At 41.9% G+C, this 23,902-nt stretch overlaps 1 protein-coding gene and 1 non-coding gene across 10 annotated transcripts in view; one reads left to right on the top strand and one right to left on the bottom strand.

The window, feature by feature from the left end:
- The window catches only part of Dnm3 (dynamin 3), a 478,966-nt gene that overhangs the window by 252,566 nt on the left and 202,498 nt on the right, over window positions 1–23,902 (top strand). The window lies entirely within an intron of this gene.
- Mir199a2 (microRNA 199a-2) lies at window positions 2,447–2,556 on the bottom strand. Its single transcript, NR_031914.1, has one exon. It is a non-coding gene; the product is annotated as a microRNA 199a-2 (primary transcript).

Raw genomic sequence — 23,902 nt, 5'->3', positions numbered from 1 at the left:
ACACTCTCCTTTTTATGGGCACCTACAACATTTCATTTTTCATATTTAGACTCACCATAATGTCCAGTGGGGGATGTTTGCTGCTGGTTACTCTCTTCTGCCCTACATTCCATAATCCCTAAAATATTATCCTCTTTGGAAGTAATATTGGAATAAAATTAGACATTATTCTAATTACTTTGGGATCAGATATGGCTATTTTTATCCTAATATGTCTATAAGGGCTATATCCACCAGCACACAGACTTAACACCCTGTCTTCCTCCAGCAGGGGGTTTTCGAACAATTTGTTTTGTATTTTTAATATAACTCATACATTTAAAGTTAAGTATGACTCCCTTTCATTCATTTAGATTTCCCTTGAAAATGGTGTTAGAACTCCAACCAATCCAGGCAGGGACTCCTGGTTTACAAAGAAATTGTTGCTTTTTAACTGTTGAACTTACACCAGAATCACCCGTAGGCCCTCTGTATCTCCACACTAAAAACTGTCCCCTGGGAGAATTAGGTAAGGCGCCTGTAAAGAAGGGTTATTTTTCTTGAAATTAAAAAAAAACATTTAATATAAAGAGAAATTTTTAAATTAAATATACATTAAATAAAAGCAAGTTATACAATTCAATTAATTCTAGAGTAAAACAGATGCTCAGAATTAGAGAAATCTTAAATAGGACCCAAGTGCTTCTTGTCTGTCCCCTTTCGTGATGTGTTAGTCAGGAAATTGTGTCTCCTGAAACAATAAACTTCTATAAGTGAGCGAATAGCGTTTTTAGTTTTCTGTGTAAATCAAGGGAGAGATTTTTTTTTAAATCTCAACTCTTCTTTTAAAAATAATTAAGATAAAATTAATTAAGATTCTTCAACTCTTGCAGAACAATGAAAGGCACCTTGCCTGTTTCACCTAAGTAACAAACAGCGAAGTGTCCCCTGCTATTTTTCTTACTTAGTTGCCATCATTCATCGGAAACTTTTATGACCACGACACCAGTTTTGGGATGACCTGAAGCCTAATTTTAGAAAGAAATAAAAAATATAAAAAGAGAACTCAGAGATGCAACTAGAACACGCTATTTCACGAGAGAGAGTTTGCATTTGTCTTTGGGATATGTGTAACTTTGGGAATGTGTACCTCAGACGGATTCACACTTTAAAAGACAAAAGAGACTGTATTCGTTTTTTCACAAAAAGCTCAAAGGGCAGGAGATAATTCATCCCATAGAATGTAGACTTAAACATTTTAGGGGTAGAAATAAATTAAAGGTAAGACTTTAATGGGTACAGTAGCAGTGTTTTCCTCACTAGAACTTTCTTTAATGGAGCCACCACAGATGCTCAATGCAATTCTCCCAGCTTCTTCTAGTCTTTATTTTCTCTTTCACTATTTCATTCAGCCTGAGGAAGTTTTCTTGCTTTCCATCTGCTTACCCCCACCCCACTCTCCTTCACCTCCCGGACAGCTGGACACTGACCAAAGAAAACTTTTGCCTTCGTTTACAAATTCCTGTTTTATCAGCGCCTTTCTAGATGACATGCCTTATCATTTCAAAGGCTCAGGACAAGTGAGAGCCTTGTAAAAATTAGACTAGAGGGCTCAGCTGACCAGCAAGTAGCGACCATTCTTGGATTTTAAAAGAACGATTTCAATGCACCTAGTTAGCTCTCTAAAGATACAAGAGCTATTCCCCTGGCCTGGTAAGTTGCTGAGTCAGTAAGTTGTGGGTTTAGCACTTAGGCCCTCATCTCTGGCTAAATCTGTCTGCATTGTCTGGTAGCAAAAAAAGAATAAAAAATAAAATAAAATAATAAAAAAACAAAAAAAGCCCACCCAAAAACCAAAAAGTTGACCGCCTCTCTTTTATTGTTAGATACTATTATTTCTGGTGTTTCTATTATATAGGTAAACAAGAGAAGCTCCCTGTCATACAAGAGTTTTGAAAATGGCATGTTTTTTTTTCCTTTAGGGCAAAATGCATTCATTCTGGGTTGTCAGAGGTTGTATGCATAGCGCACAGTCATGCCCGAGTTTAAGTCTCTGAATTGTCAGTTTCAACCATTCTAAACTAAGTCTCCTTCAGATATTGTTACATGTCCAGAGTGAGGTATTTTCATTTTTTGTTTCGAAGTGGAAGACCTTTACATTTAAGAAAGCATTTGAATTATCAACCTTCAGACTTTTAAAAAACATACAGAAAGTCACTATTTACCAGACGACTCTGACGGATCCCTATCTAGTCCCCCAATCACAGACCAGGTACTCAGTCCCCGAGGCCTTACCCGCTGGTCTTCCCTGGAGCAGTCTTCTCCCCTGGCAGAGTCCCTGAGGGCTTTCTGGTCCCTAGTTTGCAAAACCTGTGAAGAGAAACACTGGATATGAGACTCAACAAAGGAGCACCCAGCTGTCCTCTCCTTGGAAACAGCACATTTTGTCCCCAGCCGTCCATGGCGTTGCTGGCCCTTGCCCAGTCTAACCAATGTGCAGACTACTGTACAACGGCATTGTCCTGAACAGGTAGTCTGAACACTGGGGCGACGGAGCAGGATCTCCAGAAGCTTCCATCCGTGTGTGGAAAATCCTGTCCCGGGACTGGGGAGAGCCTGTCTTCCCGCACCAGGGGCTTGTTCAGCTTCCCCCCTGAATTCTGTCTGCTGCATTGACTGAGACACACTAAAGGGCTGTGATTTCCAGTCTTGACGTGGCACATTTGCAGCAGACTAGGGAACTGGCAATGAATTTAGGACCAGGAAAAGGGGGAGGGCTGGGCTGGAGAGTCCATATATGGGATGATGTCACCCTGGGGAGGTTTGGGTATGCGCTGTGCCGCTGGAGAGACCGCTAGAATCGCCTGCTCTCAGACATGGGTCTGTGCATAAAATGGTACCAGATGTTTTCGTGTAATGTTAAGCAGTCATTTCATCTTCAGGCCAGATTTTTTTCCTCAACTGGGCAGGAAGTGGGCCCCAGTATGGAAAAGCTGTAAAAAAAAAAAAAAAAAAAAAAAAGTCAAGATGTACAGTTCTGCTGTGGCCAACCGAAAGTGAGTTGAGAGAAGAAGTACAAATTTGCTGCCTGATCCAGGCTGAAGAAGTAATTTGAAGATAGAAGATAAAACAGTAAACAAAGATAAAACAGTAAACAGAAAGTTGAACACTGTCAAGCCTGCAAACTTCGAGGCTTTTTTTTTTTATTTTACTTTCCTGTGATACTTTGTTTTCTTGCCTTTTACTCCTTAGTGAGGTCAGATAAGTTGGGGTTACCCCCTTCTTTTCCTTCTCCTCCTCCTCCTCCTCCTCCTCCTCCTCCTCCTCCTCCTCCTCCTCCTCCTCCTCCTCCTCCTCCTCCTCCTCCTCTTTTTCTGCTGGACCTGTCAGCAGCTTGCAGGCTGCTCTAGACTTGAGCAGTAATTATAGCAACTTCCTGAAAGTGAAGCCCCCATGAAAAGTCTGGAGAAATGCTCTTTGTCATGGCCTCTCCATGAGTAATTAGTTCCATATGTGGCCTTCCTAGTCTCCCTCAGTTATTTTGGCTGGCTCTCTGCATGCCGTTCTATAGCTGTACCTAAGGAAACGTTAAAAAGTTTAGATTTCCAGCACCCGCAGTGCCAGCCCTGTTCTGAAAATGTCCCTCTGGTAGAGCCACAGGATGACAGACAGTATTGTTTTATCCCGCTGGTTACTCCCACTTCTGTTTGAATACTTTTGTTTACACGGCATTCTGACCACGAGTTTTATCTCTGATTAAGTAAAGTTACAAGCTATCAGCTCACTGCTCTCTAGTCCTCCATCGCAGTTGTTAACTGTTTCAAGTTATGTATACTGTTGAATGTGGTGAACATGAAGTCCTCTAGCTTGTTTTCCACTGAATCCTGATGGATATTAGATTTTTGTCTCACATGACAGCTTTATCAATTGGCCCTGTAGAGATCACAATGTAGGAGATTTTCTAAGTTTAACTAACAGGATGGTGGAATGCAGTATTATTGTAAGCATTAGGGCCCAGACAACTCATTTGTACCTGGCTCCTGTGATAATTTCGAGATGTACAAAACGATATTGGCTGTTTCAAAATGCTTCAAAATATGCCTTAGCGTATTTCTTTTTTCCTAACATGGTTTCTTTAAAATTGACATACCACAAAGGGTTCAAAAGTAGTCCCAAGCCCTTGTGGAGAAGATTAAATACATTATCTAGAAGCTTGTAATTGAGCAAAGAGGTTTATGTCAGGTTAAATACACTAGGTTGACACCGGAAATGCTTCCTATTAGTGTCTTCTTACTGACTTTCTTGAGACTATTTGAGAGTGGTTAGGGGAGCCCAGCATGACTCAGCTGCCGTCTCCCTCACGGCTGCTGGGTGTGTACTGGAGATGATGGAAGGGAGACTAAGTGTGACCTAATGGTCTGTTTGCAGGAGGATGCTGCCCTATCCTCGGTGTGTCTGTCACACTAAGTCCTACAGTAGGCATGGGCTGGTGAGAGGTGGTCCACTCAGAACCCATCACTCCGGTTTAGGCCTGCTCCTGCTACACATTGTGAAAGCCTTTCTTCTGCCCACTTCAGTGTCTGTCAGTGGAACAGGACTTGGCAAAGGAAAAGAGGTTCTGACCAGACTGCTCCACGATTTCATCTCAGTTCACACAGCTAGACCTTCTTAAATGTTCTACTTACACCAAATAAAGAGTTTATGCTGTATCTGCAAGGCCTTTAAATATATGCTTTTAGTTGAGGCTTTTTAAGGCATGAGTGATTTTCTTCAGAAATTCTTATAGATGCATTATACTTGAGCTTCCAGTAGACCAGTTGTTTTCCAGTTGTCATTGCTGCAGATAGCTGGGGGTGTGGGACAGATTTGGTCTTGTCTGCTTGTGTGCTTGCCCAGTAAGAAGGACTAGGCATAGAAAGGGAAGGAGCTTGGAGGACCGCCTCCTTTTATCCTCGCATAAGTTAGCAATGTTGGGGCTCTCATTCAGTAAGAAAAGCCTTCGTGCTATTGTAGGAAGTCCCGCTATGGGATTGGCTTGAGGACTTTTCCGAGCCTGTAAAATTACCAGTCAAATACCTGAGATGTATGGGCCCAGATGACAAAGACATTTATACTGGCCTTCAGTAGGATGTTTTAATACCAGTTACTTAACCTCCTTATTTCAAAAAGCCATTCGTCTGAGCCATTCGCTACCTCAATAGGTCACTTTGAACGAATATGAAATTTACACAACTTTAACATGTTATAGAAACACACCTCCCAATGGTTTTCATTCCCAAGATTGGCTAGTTTTAAAAACTTGAAATTCTTAGATTCAAAGTAAGTGTCTCCGGTGTTCCTGTACTGGGAACACAGCATAGTTACTAGTGTTTCAATTGTTATTTTTTGTGATATCTAGATATGCATACCTCAACTATATATGATTTATCCTGAAATTATGTTTTTAGAGAACTTATGTACAAGTTAACCAAGGAGATTGACCCTACAGCTTCAAGCACGTAAGGTAAATGATCTCCCGCGCGCTCTAGCTTCCACCCAATGACAGCTCCAGTAGAGACATTTAAATAAACTTCATCATCCAGCCTTCCCACTTCCTCACGGTGTCTGCCTTCCGAGTTAGTGGTGCGATTCCTTCCTCTGCTTTGCAGTGGTCACCTTATAGCATCTGTACAGGTTACCGAGTCCTTTCACATAACATGCATTAGTTCTTTACTATAGCCGAGGACTGCAGATATTATCCTGTCACTGATGCTTAAATCGATTATACTCAGATAAGCGGCTTACTTTGTGTTCACACTAAATGCCAGAGCAGAACTCAGATTTTTCTCCACTCCACACGCACAAAAAAAATTTCTCACAGAATTTTTATAACTTTCATATTCCATGGTAATAAAATGTCAGCTGTCTGATGCTCCATCACAGATTTTTTACTGATCTCTTTGCTACAGCACATACTTCTCTCCCTCCAGATAGAATATCATCTGGGTGACGATAAAGACACCATTCTTAGGCTTGGCTTGACCAACACCACGACAGGTTCTGCAGCAAAGTGTTGATGCAGCAAGAAAAGCTGTGGGGTGCGACCATGGCTTCTGACCAAACTTTTTCCGTGACAGTAACTTGAGAATTGAAGCCTAGAAAGCTTCCCAGCTGAGATAAAAATCTAGTTGAGCTCAGTTCCTTACAAATGAAGAAAGATAGCCCTACTTAGTTAGGCTTTAGGTTGTGCAAATTAGCACTTTGCTGAGAGGGACTTGTAGGCCTACTGCCCTCTAATCTCTACTCACCGGGCACGAAACTCTTTACTCTTCTTTCTTTGTCTGACTCCTTAACAAAGTGCCTCTTCCTAATACTGTCCCCAAGTGCCTTTGCAGGCCTGGAAGCTCACTGGCCTCTAAGAAGTACAGAATATTCAGGAGAGTTCGGGTATTCCACAAGTACTAAAAGCGAAGTTAAATCAGAACCACTATACATCATAAACTTAATGTAGCCGAATGTGCAGTCTCTTGAGAGCTTATAAAAGGCTAAGATTGGGAGTTGATTTTAAAGCATACATTCATGAATGTATGTTTTGTTTAGCCTGTTTCTAGAGTTTCCGTGGCTGGGTCTGTTTATTTAGAAATCAACCCCTAACCAAAAGCAGTATATATTTTATGAACATTCTTTCCTCAAATCAATTGAGAGAGATAAGGTTACATCTTTGAGCTCTACTAACCACTGGTGTGCACAGCAGCCATTTCTGTATCCCTGTAACACAATACATCCGGCGGGCAAACCTGGAAAGACTGGCTGTCTGGAAACCAGTCACAGGAAGGTAAATATGTGCTTCGGAATGCCAGTTCATTTGAAGCTCCATCTTGAAAACCTGTTGCTGGCTTCCTCAGGCAGATTTCAAATGAGAACATAAGTAGGAATGCAATCTGATGCCTGCTCCAAACCAAGAGAACGAAGGAGTAGCATGTGAATGCTATGTGCTATGAGGTCTCCTTGAATTCCATGTTAAAATGACACTTCAGAATGAGCACTGGCTTACTTAGACAAGGGAAGTGTGGTGTCTCTTCGGTCATGCAGAATTTGAGAATAGTGATACCTGATATTTGTGGTATCAGCGGGTTGTTTGTTGTTTTTTGTTTGCTTAGTGCTACTCAGTAATGAGCATATATGAAAACCGAAAGGGGAGGGATTCTTTGTGTGTGTGTGTCTCTGTGTATGTGTGTCTGTGTGTGTGTCTGTGTGTGTATGTGTCTGTATGTGTGTGTCTGTGTGTGTATCTGTGTGTGTGTCTGTGTGTGTCTGTGTGCGTGTGTGTCTGTGTGTGTCTGTGTGCGTGTGTGTCTGTGTGTGTGTTGTGCGTGTGCATGTGCATGTGTGTGTCTGTGTGTATCTGTGTGTGTGTTATGTGTGTGCATGTGCATGTGTGTGTCTGTGTGTGTGTGTCTGTCTGTGTGTGTGTTGTGTGTGTATGAGGCTATGCACACCCCTGCAAATGTATGCAGAAGCCATGGCAGTACTGTGGGTATCTCTCTACATCATTTTCTTCAGATATGATCTCTTACTGAACTGAAGCTAGGCTGGCCAGCCCTCAATCTGTCCAGTTCTGCCTTCCTCTCTCTGCCTCCCAATGCTGGGGTTCCAGACATGGGCAGCCATTCCTAGCATTTTTCAGAAATAGTGAAGATTTGAACTTAGGTCTTCATGCTTGCAGCGAAGTGTTCTTACCCAGTGAACCATCTCCGCAGCCCCCAGTGGGGAGGAAAAAAATCTATATGTGTATCTTATAAACACTCAAAAGAGCACCCCCCTCCCCACGGCTAAAGTCATCTTCTGCAGATGACAATGTCTGAGAAACATATTGACTATGAGGAAAAGAATATGTGAATCCCGCTTTACCCAGGATCCCGGAGCGTATGTATAGTCTCTCCCTTCAGCAGTGGAAAGTCATACAAGCATGTTTATCATCGGTTTACTACACGGTGTGTTGTCTTTAAGATTTATGATCTTTTGCCATATGTAAAATGCAAAGAACAAACCATCATTTCTAAACCAACATAAATCTATTTAGCTGTGTACACTATATAGATGCTTTGCCTGGTTTCTTAATTCTGTCCAATCGCTGGAGAATTTATTTAAATTTAGTCCATATTAAAATATTTTCATATGTGCGCCATAGTAATTTGCATAGCGTACCCTGAGAAACCATTTGGTATACATACTGTATCATGTCTACAGATAATTTCTTTTTTATAAATGTGCATTAGGTGTGTCTCTTTATAAGCAGTAAAATTATTTGAATATTAGTCCACCAAAAATGGCTTCAGAATGCCTTGCAAAGTCAGATCATGTCATTTTGTTGAGGCTAAGGGATATCAGCCTGGAAGGAGCCAGAAGGAAAGGCCGGCTCTCTCCTTTCATATTTAGAGACTCATTTTGCTTCGTTAAGGCTTTGATTCATGAATTTACTTTATGCTAGGCTCTTTCTAATGTTTCCCACACAGAGTGAAACTTAATCCAATATCCTTGAAAAGCAGGGTTCTCTGTGGCTTCAGATAAGGGACCGAGGCTTTCGGAAGTAGGGTGCAGAGCAAGACTGTGTGGGCTGAATCCCAGATATGTCATTGATCATGCTGCCTTGGCACGTTATTGAACTTCCTTGGCTGTGATCGGTTTTACTGTTGTTTCTTTAAGGAGAAATTGAATCGATGTATGTAAAACTAATATCAGGGTCCAGAGTCAGGCTGCATGAAGGCAGGCTACTGCTGTGGGAGCCCATCAGGTGCCTACTTCGTGCTGTCACTGACTCTGGGCAACTCTGAGAAACTGTCTAAAGCAGCAACAGCGGGTCTGGCTCTCAAAGGCCCATCTCCAATGTTTATAATCTCCAACAGCGAATATATCATCAGTGTGCAAAACAAGCAAAGGCACACGACAGTGCTTCATTCTGTAAGAAAGATAATGGGTACCTTATAAATGCTGCATGGAAACTGTCTACATAAGATGATACCTTGGAAGATCCTTTCTAAGTTTATATGCCCTTAAGATATGTGCATATATATAATGTGTGTATGTATATATTATGTATTTATAGTGCATATATATGTGTAATATGTGTGCAATCTACTCATATTTCAAATGGGTGTTAGTCACATATCTTTACAAGATATATATATATATGTATATATATATATAGTTGTCAGTATATGAATACATATTTGTGTGGTTGTATATATGTATATATGCAAATCTAGGCATAGAAACATCTTTGTATGAAAACAACTGGTATCAAAGTAAAGTCTTTTCTTTATATTTTTCTTTTCTTTTTTTTTGTTGATTAATCATTCCATTCATTTACATCTCAAATGATATCCCACTTCCGGGTTACCTCTCCACCAGCCTCGCCCACCTCCTTCCCCCTCCCACATCCTCCCTCTCCCCTACCCTTTGCCTGCATGAGAATGTTCCCCTACCCACCCACACTCTCCTGCCCCACCGCTCCAGCATACCCCCTGCACTGGGGTATCAAGCCGCCCCAGGACCAAGGGCCTCCCTTCCTGTTGCTGTCAGGCAAGGGCATCCTCTGCTACACAGGTATCTGGAGCCATGAATCCCTCCAGGAACACTCCTTGGTTGGTGACCACCCAGTTCTCCCAGAGTCTAGACCACCATCCATGTCTTTTCTTTTTAAGTAGCTTTTAAGACAATGTCTTTCATGGTTTGACACTATAATGCTTTTAAGGGTAAGGCACACACACTGGCCTTAGATACTAGTTTAAAAGTGTGTATATTTTCACCTCCTGCTTCTGTTTGTACTGATCAGAGCTTCCCTGCAGGAGTTGAAAGTTAGCAAAAGGACTGTGGGTAAGAAGCAACATTCTAGTGTTGTAACAGTTGTTAACTTTTGAGGGATGCTGGCCTCAAACTCTCAACTTCCGCTTCCCAGGTAGCTGGAATCTCAGGCAAGTACCTTGTTGCCTACAAATGCAACAAAGTAGGCAGATGGGTTTCTCCACAGTGGCCTTACCACCAAACACTGCAGATGTATACTTGCACTTGTATACTTGGGTGCACACACTGTGGCCCTTTGCCCCCCAATCTCATTTACTCCATTCCCTTTTGTACTTTAATTTGGGGGGGAGGCTAGGGGTGGTAGTGGAAGAGCTAATGTTGGAGTTCAGTGGCTGAATGGATTATGATTGCTTTGGAATTATATTTTTCTGGAATGTCCGTGTGTGTGTGTGTGTGTGTGTGTGTGTGTGTGTGTGTGTGTGCGCGCGCGCGGTGCATCTACCCTGTGAGAGAAGCTACTCGGGATGTACCTTGCCTGCTCTGGCATTTTTCAGAACCCTTTGGAGTCATTACTGAGAAGCTCCCGGTTGTTATGAGATTGTCTTCAAGCTTCCTATGAAGAGAAAAGTGAATGTGCATGGTGTAGGGTGCTTTTGGAATAGCAGAAACATTTTGAGGACAGTGGCCTTTCTTTTCACAATATTCTAGACTGTACACTCAGCACAGCATTTCAATTAGTTACCTTTTGAAAAGCTGAATCTGTTTTCCTTTTTTTCTTTTATTTTTTGATTTCAGCAAAGAATAAGAAAGCTAGCAAGAGTTATCTCCAGGGATTCTTACCCTCTGTTTTAGAAATCAAGCTTAATTCTGTTCCATGTGAGCCTTTTGCATTGTAAATAGTGGGTCGAGGCCACCTCGACAGCACTATACTAGTCAGAGTGAACCGCATTTGAGCTAAGGATGAGTCCAACTGTTTCGTTCTTTCATTATTACAGTGCTTTTGTTTAGATTATCTGTTGTAGCTACGAATGAATGGAGAGGAGAGCACATTTGCTGCATTCCTTTGCTCTCTCATTTTCAGTACATCTGCTCTGCGTGTCAGCCTAACAGTCAGATTATATCCATCCGACATTTATACCTACCGTTCTCACATACCCATGTCCTGTCTTCTTCGTATTCAGTATGTGAGGGTTTCAATAAGCTTTCCTGTGTATGCGGATGCTGATAGAAATGGAGAAGGAAGGCCAGCTAGACACTCTTTTAACTGTGCAAGGTTTTTATGCCATATACCTCCTTTGCTTAGCAGTGTACCACATGATTGGGAAATAAAAGTTTTGAATGAACATTCTCAGGAAGAACCCAGAGGCCAGATCTGTCCGGACCTGGAGTAGAGATGATTTCCCATTTGTGTATCCCTGGCTGCTTGTGTTTAATGTTAAAAGTGTTTCTCTGTTGAACAGTTTCTATTTCTCTGAGGTTAAAGGAGGCTCAGGCTTTCCTGAATTTGACTGAGAGATATGGAGCTGCAGAAGTGAGTGGTATAAGTCACCTCCGCCACTTTATCCTTTCTCAAATAGTGTCAGACTCCTCCCACAGAGGCAGTTGGCAGTCCTGAGTAAGTGGTCTGCATGAAATGAACTCTGAGGCTTTAGAAAATGAATGACCTGCACCAGCTCTCATGGTGACAGCTTCCTGAGCTGTCATAGTGGTGCCAAGAGGCTTCTCAGCAACTTTTGTAAAAGACTAGAAGGTAGTCAAAGGGCGGTGATTGTGTCCATGTCCCATCCTGGTACCCTGGGTAGTTTCATATCACAACTGTGACCACATTCCTGGCAGAGTTAACTTACAGGATAGGTGATTTGGTTTGGATACTCTACTTTGACAGAGAAGGCACAATGACTTCCAGCTATAAGGCAAGGGGCATGAGGTGGCTGTTCAAGTCTGACAGCCAACCAGACATCAGGGGCCTGCCTAGAAGGCTAGAAGTGGGGCTAGGCTGTAGCCCTCAGGATCTGTGCCTTCATCAACCAGGTAGGCCCTGGACTGCAAAGGTACCAAAACAACCCCGCAGCTGGGGCCAAGTTTTCAAACCCAGAGGACCAGAGGTACTTGCGAGATTCTAACAATAGCTAGGTTCAGTCGCACAGATCAGAAAGCAATAGCTAGGTTCAGTCGCACAGATCAGAAAGCATTCAGGAAAACAGATTGCTCTTCTGTTCCTTTCCACCACTGTATCCTTCCTTTCCACCTTTCTACACTTTCCTCTCCCTTCTCTACAGCCCGGACTCACGTGGCCTCTTCTTTAAAACATGAAATGGACTTGCCAGTAAAGTGCTTGTTAACACTGTCTAAGAGTTTGTGTTTTGGGTTTCACTGCTAGTCAGATAAATATAACACTCCCTATGCATTGTTTAGAAACAAATTAACTCCCAAATGATATGAAATGGTTTTTACCCTTTACTGTAATACAGTAATTTTTTTATGAGCCCACTCCTCCCCCCTCCCTCTTTTTTCTTGGTGGTAGTGGTGGTGGTGGTGGTGGTGGTGGTGGTGGTGGTGTGTGTGTGTGTGTGTGTGTGTGTGTGTGTGTGTGTGTGTGTAAAAGAGGGAGAAGGGGGAAGAACACTAAATGTCTTTGCAAAGGAGAGAAGGGTAGGAATACATAGTGATTATACCCTTTCAATTTAAATTAGCTCCGAAGAGCGTTGGAAATATTTCCATGCACCTCCCTTAAACCTGACATCTTTTCCATACATTTGCTGTTTGTACTGTTCGGAATCCTTTCAAACTGTCCTTTTTAAAAACCTGTTCAGGCTTTTATATCTAACCTTTCCAATTTTATTTTACCTTCCTAGATGGCAGGAGTAGCTATAATTTCTCCGTGCTCCACAATGGTTTCCAAATGGAGTCTGCAAATAAATACCTACTATTTGACATAAGGCTTTCCTGCATGAGAAAATTCAGAGAAAGGGAATTTCTTAGGAATGAAGGTAACCTTTTAGATTATACAATACTGTGCCCTCCCCCACACACATACACAAAGGACTCTGCAGCCCTGTTGTAACGTCCTATGCAGAGCCTGCAGTTTCAGTGCAGTTAGGAGCACACTGAGAATTTGCCACAGAAAGCTCCAGATCCCATCTTCCTAACAAATCACTCAAGCAGGAATTTTTTTAGATGAATGTCTGCCGGGAAACCGACGCCAGGAGAAATGGGGAAACCACACGGAGTTCACTGAGTAGAAAAATCTGGTTCCCATTTCGGCATGGCGTTTTGTGCTCGCTGGAGGAAGATAAACAATCTGTTTAAAGCCAAAGCGAATGGCCAGGGGATTAAATGTTAAAATCCTATATCGTAAATGTATTTTGGAGTTTGGGAAACTTAATCCATCACACAGGATCCTCTGAGAAGGGAGAGAGCATGCTGAGTCTTCTCGGCTTAGGTATCTCCGCGGACCGATGAGTCATCTTGCTTCCTGTTGATTACATGCAGCTCAAGGTTTGTGTCTGAAGACAAAGATCTGCTTCCAGGCTGTGGTGGGCACACGCTGATCTGAGGAGGAGGAAGCGAGAAAATACGTTTTGTTTTTGTTGTTGTTGTTGCTGCCGTTTTCCGGTTACTTTTAGTCCTCCACTTGTAGGGATAGGGAAAAAATTAACCTAGTATTTTAATGCAGCTATTTAAAACTCTGTATATGAAAACGTCACATGGGTGGAGTAGGAAAATGGTTGAGCTGTTTTGATTTTCAGAAAAATATTCTGAAAGTTTGTTTTCTTTGAAGTTCACCATTTAAAGACTCTTCTGCAGTCTGAATGAGTTATGAGGTTGACATTTAAAGTATAGAGTAAGCCCAATTAAGATAAAATGTGTTTTGAGCAATAATTTTTTTTATTTGAAGCATGAAGACCACTCAGTCAATTGAAGGTTGATTTATTTATTTATTTATTTATTTATTTATTTATTTATTTATTTACTTACTTACTTATTTACTTACTTATTTTACAAACAGGATTGGGTCATCCAGGCCCCTGCTGAGAATTGATAGACATGTGTTCCTGAATTCAGAAGGCCTTGTGCTTTGAGAAAGCCAGTGAGATGGAGCAGATTATAAAATTAAGTTGATTATATACTTAAGTAGATTTAAGCCTTCCTTCCATAAATTGATTTTCTGTCCCACTTTATGGTAGAGAAAAGAGGTTGAGTTAATCAAGGTTTATTTTATGTGCTCTAATTTAGGGCATTTTCACCTATTTTAACTTCTAAACTGAAAACCCTGAACTGCCTACACTTAATAATCCACGATTTGTCCAAGCCTGGATTCATAGCCCAGGGATCTAATATTCTTGGAAACTACCATTTTTCTTAGAAAATATAAAAGTAAACCTCCAGTCACCCATCTTTTATCTACACTTTCATTCACTCACATCATAAACCTCAAATACACCAGGAACACCCTTTGATGGATATACAAAGGCAAGCACAACCCTGCCTGCAGAAAGTTAGATGGAGAGGGCTCATCCAAAAACAACTGCTAGGAAGAAGGATAATGATGTTAACTGATCTTTCGGATAAGTAGGAATTGACACAAATGTTCCTGTTGCTCTGAAAGTTTCCTTTTCCCTGTTTAAACATAGCTGACCAGTTTCTGCTGTGGCTGTATTGTCTGTATTGTTGCCTCCTGTGCTTGTTGTCCTCAGGCCACAGGGTGAAGAGGTGAACACAAAGGCTATGCTTTGAGCTACCCCTGGCTCTGCTGTGGTATCTGAGGAGTGTTACCTAACATTTCTTACTTTTCGTCTAAGGAGGGAGGTACTAAGAGCTTTCACTTCACAGAATGGCCGTGAAGATTGCAGATTATTCTACAAAGTCTTTCAGTATTCTCCTGGACCGTATTAAACATTAATTCCCTTCAGGAATGGTTTTCAAGATATTTGATGACCAGAAAAGCAGGGAACCAACCAGTACAGACTGATGTTGGGTCTATAAACCTTCTCCCCTCTGCATACCCGTGCCCAGTGTATGGTGTAGCCTTCAGTCCAGTGTACCTCCACTGCAGTTGCTCTTGCCACAGGCATCTTGGGTACCAGACCTAGCCCCATCCGGTGATGTGCAACTTCAGCCAATCTGCCTCATGAAGCATTGGCTTTTAGATACTTAAACTTCTCTTTAATTTTATCTAATTGGGTTTAGTAGAGTGAGTTTAATGTTCTAGATAGTTCAGAGTGTTTTTATTGGCGAATAACATCTAGGAAGACACTTGAGACAAGCTTTGGGCATTCTGTTTATTTTCCCCAATGTTGGTTATTAACTGTAGTCTTAGTTTCTCCTTTTTACTTTGCCCTCCCTTCCCTTCCCCTCCTCCTTCCCCTCCTTTCTGGCTCATCTCACCACCTCTCCCCCTCCTATTTCCTCCCTATCCTCCTGTTCTTTCTTCTGACAGGAGGATGATAACATCTAAAGCTAATTGCCTCAAGTTGTTTTTTAAAGATTCTAGTCTATGAATTAATTCTTTGCTGTTACTAGCTAGTCATTTGTGGTGACTAGGGGGAGTTAAAAGACACAAGAGATGCTGTGCCTTCTATTCAGAAGACTTAGCTCCCAGCAGTGGCACCGAGAAGCCATCTCACCATGGCTTCATTCATTCTCTCTGTGTCTCCGCTTATAGACTCATAGTTATAACATTTCTCTCAGTGAAACCAGGGCTTGATGGGCACTCTGCAAAGGCTCCAGGTTCCCATGTCTTGGAACAACTAGGTAAACATTTGACACACAGACACAAAAGCAGGGATGTCATTAGGATGTTAGAAAGAGATTCTCTTTCATGGGAGAAGTAGCTAGCACAGAGGGAGAATAGAGCAGCTCCAGTGGCCATGCTGTATAGAAGACAGGGCTTCTGTGTCAAACAGCATGGGGCTGGAGGGCTCATTTGCACAGCACATTGTGCATTTATTGTGCATGCTCTGTCTGTCACATGTAACTCCACATACAGCTTCATGGGCCATTAGCTTCTTTAATATCTACCCAAGGGTGTACATTTTGGCGGTTTGGGTATTAGAACGAGCCACAGGTCCTGTTTGGTCACTCTGGGGTATTTGTACCTGCATCACTGGCCAGCTTTAGTGGACCTTGCCTGGGGGGGGGTAGCCAGCCTTCCTCCTTGCCAGATGTGGTGTGAACAATGCTATCAACCATCTAGTCCTCATAGGACAAGCTTTGGGCTTGTGATCAAGCTTTACATATAAGGACCATTCTTTTTCTGTTTTAACTTTTTATTTGCTCTTTGTGAGTTCCACATCATGAACCTCAATCTCAATTATCTCCCCCTCCCCACCTACCTGCCCTCCACCCTTACACCCCCCCAAAAAAACAGAGGGAAAAAAGTAACAATGGAAGTTGTAGTCACAACGTGTCGTGTCCCACAGTGTACCCTTTTGTCCACACTTCTTTACTTGCAAACATTTCTTGCAATGACTCGTTGGTCTGGAACAAGGCCTCTGGCTTCTGCTTCTCTATCAATTCTGAAACCTCACTAGGACTTCTCTTGGATATCCTGTTGCCTTGTGTCGTGGAGATCCTGTAATTTTAGATCTGTAAGATTGACCCCTGCAGGTGTTCTAGCAGTACCACAGTTGATTGCCACTAAAGTGCCATGCAAAGTGGCATGTGGCGAAGTGGCAGGACATTCGCCTGGCATGAATGGGACTGGCTTCTTCCCCAGAAGCTGAGGTGAAACAAAACAAGAATCAAATAGTCAAGAACAAACGACATTACAGAGTTTAAGAATCTTTTTGAAAGTTCATTACAACAAGTCTAAGGTCTAGCCAACTATAACCATGGTCAGACTCCTAATACATTCTCAATGATGCAACGGTGGCCATATTATCTTAGAGGTAACCGACAGCTGTCTAATTGGATATGAGACCCTCTTAATTGGAGGAATTCATGCCTGGTATGTAAGCCTAGCTAACTGTTTGTGGCTGGAGAGGTCATAGACCCTAGAGGAAAACCTGCTACTGTTATTTTCTTAATCCAATTTAATTTCTAACTATAGTTAAATACTTATCTTTCCATGCATATATATGCAACAATGATGATTAAAGAAGAAGCCATGAAGATGAGAGGGATTCTGGGGCATGGAAGAGTTGGAAAAGGACAGAGAAAGGTGTAGAAATTATATCAACACAATATTCGTATGTGAAATTCTCAAAAAAATAAAAAATAAGTTATTATGTAATTGGAATATCAAATAAATACATTGAATGTTTCTGGAATAGGTAAAGATACGATATAATAAAATTAAGAGTAATGGTTTTTCTCCCCTGCTTGGCATTGGCTACATTTAGTTAATGAGCTATGAACCCATTTCTGCATTCACATTTTAAGAGAGAAATGAAATTGGAAAAGGATGTTACAAATGAACAATAAGATAGCTCTAAATCTGGGGTCTGGGGTGTATGTGGCAGAAGGAGGGGTGCCACTGAAAGTTGAGGGAAAAAACGTGGTATTCTGACTGGGGAGGAAACTTAATATTGACCTAACCGCCATTAATGGTGTTAAATTTGAGAGTAAAGAGAGTGTTCAGCACAGTTTATTTTCTGAAGGAGAGCAAGCAGAGTGAATTGGTGTAAACTGCTGTCAAGGAAAGACTGAGCAAAAGGAAGTACTTGGATCGATCACTGTGATGCTCGAGGAAGTCCCCTCTCTCCAGTTCTAGACTTATACTGATTATCTTTGGAAACAATGAGATTGACCCTCTGGGCATCATTCGCTGAGGCCATAGTTTAGCTGAAGTATATTTACAGGGGAATTGTGAAATCTGGTTATCATTTGTTAATTCTCATGGCTTTGTGTACTTCAAAACATTTCTACAAAAAATACGCCGGTCATGGGACCTTTTTGTGAGCAGATGTTTTCACGGTGGTGAGAAACATGGCAGTCTGGGCTCTCATTGCCATTGAAAAGAAGAGCTTATTGTTCCGCTCGAGCCCTGTGATTACCTATACAGAAAGTCCCGCAGCCAAACCTTGTATAATGTAATGGCATAGCTGTTGTTTTGATTATCAATTTTGAGATTAGCCATAAAGAATTTATGATTTACACAGGTCAAAAACCATTCCCCATCATTTTGGGTTAATAATACTCACGAGGGCTGCCTTCCAAACATTTGGCAATAAATCCTGGCCTCTTGATTAATGTTAGGTAGCTTCATGTAAGATGTTGTCATGGCAATACTCACTCAGAAACAAACACACGAAGCAGATTCTAGAGGAAGAGGGAGAGATGGCTTCCTCATGTATTTCTGAAGCTTCAAAAATATTAACCACAGGTGATAAAGATGATTTTTCCTTGCAGATCTTTTTGCATTTCCTGAATTTTGAAGTGTGAATACATTGTTTATTTTAAAATATTACAGAATCATATTAAAAAGTTCTAATTGCTCATTTTTCTTTATAAACAAACTTACCTTGTACACTCATTTTTTTAAAGAACTGGATTAAAAATCAGGTTTCCCAGAATGATTTTCCCAATAATTTCCAAAATAATGGCTGTGCTCAAGTCATTGTGTGTTTTCTACTTCCTGTTGGTTCAAGGTTCCACACAAGGTATCTTCAATAATCTATACAGGAATATTCTTAAGTATTTTAAAAATACTTACAGGCGCCTATATTCACTTCGACATGACATATAAGCAGATGCCTGGATATACACGTGGACCAATCACCTCAATAAAGCAAAGTGCCCATCACTTCCCTGTATCGTAAGGATTCTTGTCCAGTCCCCTCTCAGCAGCCAGTAGTTGCCTGTAGCACTTCGTCTAGGGGTATCAAACCCCAATTGGTCAGCCCTAAATATATACACATATGTGCAGCACTAGAGGAACTCTGCATTTTATAAATCTATAAATCTGTGTGTGTGTGTGTGTGTGTGTGTGTGTGTGTGTGTGTAACAATAATAAGTAAAAAGTAAGCCATGAATTTGAAAAGGGGGTGAGAGGGAATCTTGGGAGGGGTTAGAGGTTAGGATATATATAAATATTTGTATATATTATAAATAAAATGAAATCATGTAGCTAGCCACTAAAATACAAATTCAAAGACGGATTCTTTGTTTCACCAGTAGCACACACATGTACATATGTGTGTAGTTTGCAAATACAGCAAACATAGGTTTGGGACCTTATGACGATTCTGAGCTTTTCCAGAAAAGCAAAGAGGAACTCATTTTTTTTTGATAGGGCTAACACATTGAGCAGTTCACTAATGCTAAATTCATATGTTTCGAGGTTCCAGAACTGAGAAAAGTCCGTCCAGTCACGGGTCTTGTCACAGCACCACAGGCATGAGGAAAGGCATGAGGAGGTGAGAGGGAGTGGAAGTCAGGGAAGGAAAAAGGGTGAACAGGGAGGGAGGTCCAGTTCATCCTGTATTAGGAAAATCCGCTCTGGCTATCACCTACCGCTAAGCAACGTCACTCAGCTTTAAACAGTAGCCTCAGAGTCCTTAGAGTCACAGACAAAGAGAAACTAAGCTCTGCCTTGGACCAGGTTAACAAAGAGCCGCTCGAGGCTCTCCATGCGTGAAGCACCGTCTTCCAGTGTGAAGTGATGGCTAGAAACACCCAAGTCTCCTCACATCCCACTCACAGCTTCTCTGGTGGTTTCTGATTTGGGAATAATGTCAAAGAAAAGCAAAATAACACCTCACCACCTTCTGGGGATTTGGCCCCACACATTCATACAAAGAAGTTTGACTGGCTGAGGTAGACCACCTACCTGGTCAGTGGTTTCTAAGGCCCTGAGGCCCTTTTCCAGGCTTGGGTATTACCTGAGCCCTCCTGTCTTGGCAAACTTCAGCTACATATTGGAAAGAATCAAGGAAGGAATGTGTTTGGTCTTAGGGGGTCATGAGTCTTGTTGCGTAAGGTGCAACCCAGAGGAAGACCAACTGTTGAACCGGTCTCTCCCTGTTAATTCTTCTAATAGGAGTGATTCAACCTACCAAGCCATAGCCACTGTCTGGGGTAAGGGCTTGGGGAGGTGGAATACAGACTCACTGCCTGAGGAAAGCGGTGGTGGGATGACCTGGGAGATTCCTCTCTCCTAAGGGGAACAGCTTGGTGATCCTGAGACCTTCAGACACAGACGTAACACTGCAGTCTTGCTAGGTTCTTCTTTGAAAGCGTGTAGCACAAATCTGTCAGACTTATCTGAATGTCACATACATTGCTGTCCTGAGGCTGAGTCCTTGGCACAAAGGCAACCCTGTCATTTTAGCCAAGTTTACAAGAGTTTCTCCAGATCTGGTTTCGGTAATTGTCCACTTTAAGTCTATCTATAGAAGCAATCTGAATGAATTTGGTTAAAGTAGGTATTCGTTACAGACCCATCTGTTCTTTAACCCTATTCATCTTTTAAAAATACAGCTTTATTGGGCAATGAGCAAACAGAAACTCTCTGTTTTGCTTTTCTAATGCTTCAGTAAAGCTTAAATAAGTTTTCGTTTGCTTGTTTTTTTTAAAGTGGGAAATGACTCAGTGGATAAGAGTGCTTGCTATGTAATGACCAGGACTTGAATTCACTCTCAAACACATACGCTAAGAAGTTAGACTGAACTTCCACCTCAGCAGGCAGGCAGAGACTGGGAGTTCATCGATTGCTCTGGTCAGCTAGCCTAGCAGAAATTAAGAGCTTCTAGCTCAATGAGAGATTCTGTCTTAAGGTGTGAGACAGCCAGCATCCTATTCTGACCTCCACATGCACACACATGGGTGTACACACACGCACACGCGCGCGCGCGCACACACACACACAAATATCACCTTTATTTTACCACATTTTTACCCTAAAACTTTTACTGACTTTTTATAATTCATAAAATACAATTTGAGTTCATTAACTCTAAGTTTAAAAATCTCATAAGTAGAGAGCCATGCTACCAGTCCAGTGTGCTAGGTTCCCGCTGCCCTGCTTCCAAATGTCTGGCTTGACTGTCTCCTCTCCAGCCTACAAGGTGATTTCCAACTCTTGGCTAGTTAAGTAGTATCTCATTCTTCTGTACTCTTTTTTTTCTTTTACTGGATATTTTAAAATTTACATTTCAAATGTTATGCCCTTTCCTCGTCTCCCCTCACCCTTCCCCCCTGCTTCTATTAGGGTGCCCCCTCCACCTTCTCCCTCCCACTTCCCCACCCTGACATTCCCCTACACTGGGGCATCGAGCCTTGACAGTACCAAGGGCCACTCCTCCCTTTGATGCCCAACAAGGCCATCTTCTGCTACATATGCAGCTGGAGCTATAGGTCCATCCCTGTGTACTCTTGGGATGGTGGTTTAGTCCCTGGGAACTCTCGGGGGAGTGGGGGGTGTAGGTCTGGATGGTTGATATCGTTGTTCTTCTTATGGGGTTGCAAACTCCTTCAGCTCCTTCAGTCCTTTCTCTAACTCCTCCATTGGGTACCCCATGCTCAGTCCAATGGTTGGCTGCGAGCATTCACCTCTGTATTTGCCAGGCTTAAAGCAAATATTACACAGAGTCTTCAGTGTGCATAATATTCCCATGCACATAATACTCTTAAAGCAAATACTGCGTATGTGTCTTCAGTGTTCATTGGAACCCCTTATTATTTTCTTACTGTTCAAAAGAATGTTATCGTGCTGTTTTCACATATATATCATTGTGCCTTGCTCTAACTTCCCTTTTGTTCCTCTCCAGTCCTCACTCCAGTTGGTCTTCTTCCTCCCCTAAACTAGACCCCTTTCTGTTTTCTTAATATACATTTTTTGAAATTCTGCATATTTCTTTTGCCCCAATTACCCTGTTTCGTTCTCTCTACCTCCTCCCTTTAGGCCCCCTCTATCAGCGGGTGATGTGAGCATAAATTAGATTCTGTGTATGAGATAAAATATGATGTTTTTGAATCTGCCTTATTTCACTCACTATAACAGGATCCGTCTTCATCTATTTTCTTGAAAATGACTCAATCTCATTCTTCTTTATGGATAAATGTAATTCTCTGTGCATGTTTGTGCCATGTTGCCTTTATCCCTTCCTCCATCTGTGATTTTGTGTTTGTAACTTTGAGCTGCTCATCGTGAAGAAAGTGTATATTGTCTGAATTTTTCACATCGCTTAGAGTCACTGGGTTCCACTAAGTGTCATCAATTTTCTTGTTTACATCAGACACTGTGCCGAGAGCTCGGAATATAAAAAATAGTGCAAAGATTGCTTGGATATCAGATCTACTTTTATTTATGTGCGTACACATATCCATGGGAGAATATGTCATGTGTGTGCCACAAGTGTGCAGATGCCCACAGAGACAAGAAGGGTGTGCTGGATCACCTGGAGCTCGGTTGAGTTACAGGGGACTGTTAGCTGCTAAATGCAGGTAATGAGGTCCTCTGGAAGAGCAATAATTGATTCCAATAAGCCACCCCTCCAGTCCCACACAAAGATGACTTAAGGAGGACTGCCTTGTTTCCCTCTGGGCAGCTTAGACCCTTCTGTGGCTCTCTTGCATCCTGTCCTTTCTGCTCTTACTTAGAGGTGACGTGCATTGCTGGATAATATGTCTGTCTCCTCCAGATTTTATTGTCTTTGGACACCGATACTTGCTCCTTTCTCCTCGAATTCCCAGGACTTAGAAGACAGTATGCAGGAATGTAAAATGCATGTAGGTTGAGTGAGTCAAATGCTTAAAAAAAAATTCAAGATAAGCTGCAGTTGAAGGCTGTGGTTAATCGGTGGAATCCTCATGACTGAGGCCCTCGCCTAAATGGCTCATTATTGCTTGCAAATCATGTTCTGGTGGTTTCTTATTCTTTCTTCTGCTTTAATCAGTGTATTTTCAAATCACTAAAGTGTTTCCTGACACAAGATTCACATATGCTCTCCTCGGGTTGCATGTGCCACATGTCAATCACTAGTGTAGCTTCTACAAGGGTTTCAAATTCCAGGGACAGGCATGTTTCACCAGCTCCCTTATCTCCAGCAGTGAATATAGAGGTACAGATAGGTTAGAGCAGAATCCCTTCAAGGCAAGTGATCCATTTTTTGACTTGTAGGTATCCAAACACAGATGAAACACCCAGGAAAACCTTGTATGCGTAATCCGTGGGGTTGATGTAAATAATTTTGACTTCTTTTCACGCTCAGTATCTCTTCACCTCCTAATCACTGAAGTATCTTATGACTTTGTAGTATCTTATGGTTTTGTCAGGTATAGGAAATGGGCCTTTCTGGTTTGTGTTCTCTGCTACTGTTCTTGCCTGTTTCCCTCTAAAGTTCTGAAATGACAAAGAGGAAGCTAAGGCTAAAGGGATATCAAAGACTTTTACCCCCTGGAAGTTGGTTCTCAGGTCTATGCAGATGATAGGGACTCTTAAACACAGTAACAAGGAAAAGTGCATGTTTTTTTGTTTTTTGTTTTTTTAATTATTATTATATCTCTACTGAATTTCTTGGAACAAACAATTTCTTGGTACATAATAAGTTTGGCTACAAAGAAAGAATTGATCCAAACCAGTGTATTGAAAACAGATCCAGTCTACGGCCATACCACCCTGAACGCGCCCGATCTCGTCTGAAAACAGATCCAGCTACAATCACTTAGACTACTCCACTCTGAAATATCACAGCAAGAACTTGCAGGGTAGACAGATTCGTATCTTTAAACCCTGCCTTGATAGCTCATCACGCTACAGAAACCTTTCCTTTCCAGGGCAATTTCCTGCCAATCGGAGACCAGTCCCTGACGCTTGCAGGGTTTAGGTTTAGATAAAAGGCCACCCAAGGAAAGCTAGGACATTCATTTTTCAGCAGTAATCACGACGTTTCCCTGAACAGGAATACGGCTTCGTTTCCTTTCAGAGTAAAACAAGTATCCTCTGATGCTCTAAGTACCCAGAGCATAGTTCGCCCTGCAGTAATTCACAGCGGCTGCTCCATTGACCGATACTTGGTTACGAGAGAATGCCTGTGTGTTATCAGTTGTTCAGCAAAACCTCCCTATATTTGTTTCTCTGTTTTTGCTTGCGATGTTAACTCCACTACAATGAAAGAAAATGAAGACCTATACTGTCTGCCTCTTCATCCTGACACATCTTGTCTTCCTGTGTGTGCTAACAGCGAAGTCAAGATAA

Source organism: Rattus norvegicus, chromosome 13 (genome assembly GCF_036323735.1).
Source record: "Rattus norvegicus strain BN/NHsdMcwi chromosome 13, GRCr8, whole genome shotgun sequence".
NCBI classification, from domain to species: domain Eukaryota; kingdom Metazoa; phylum Chordata; class Mammalia; order Rodentia; family Muridae; genus Rattus; species Rattus norvegicus.
The sequence above is the reverse complement of the archived record's forward strand: the minus strand, read 5'-3'. Positions and strand labels throughout refer to the sequence as shown.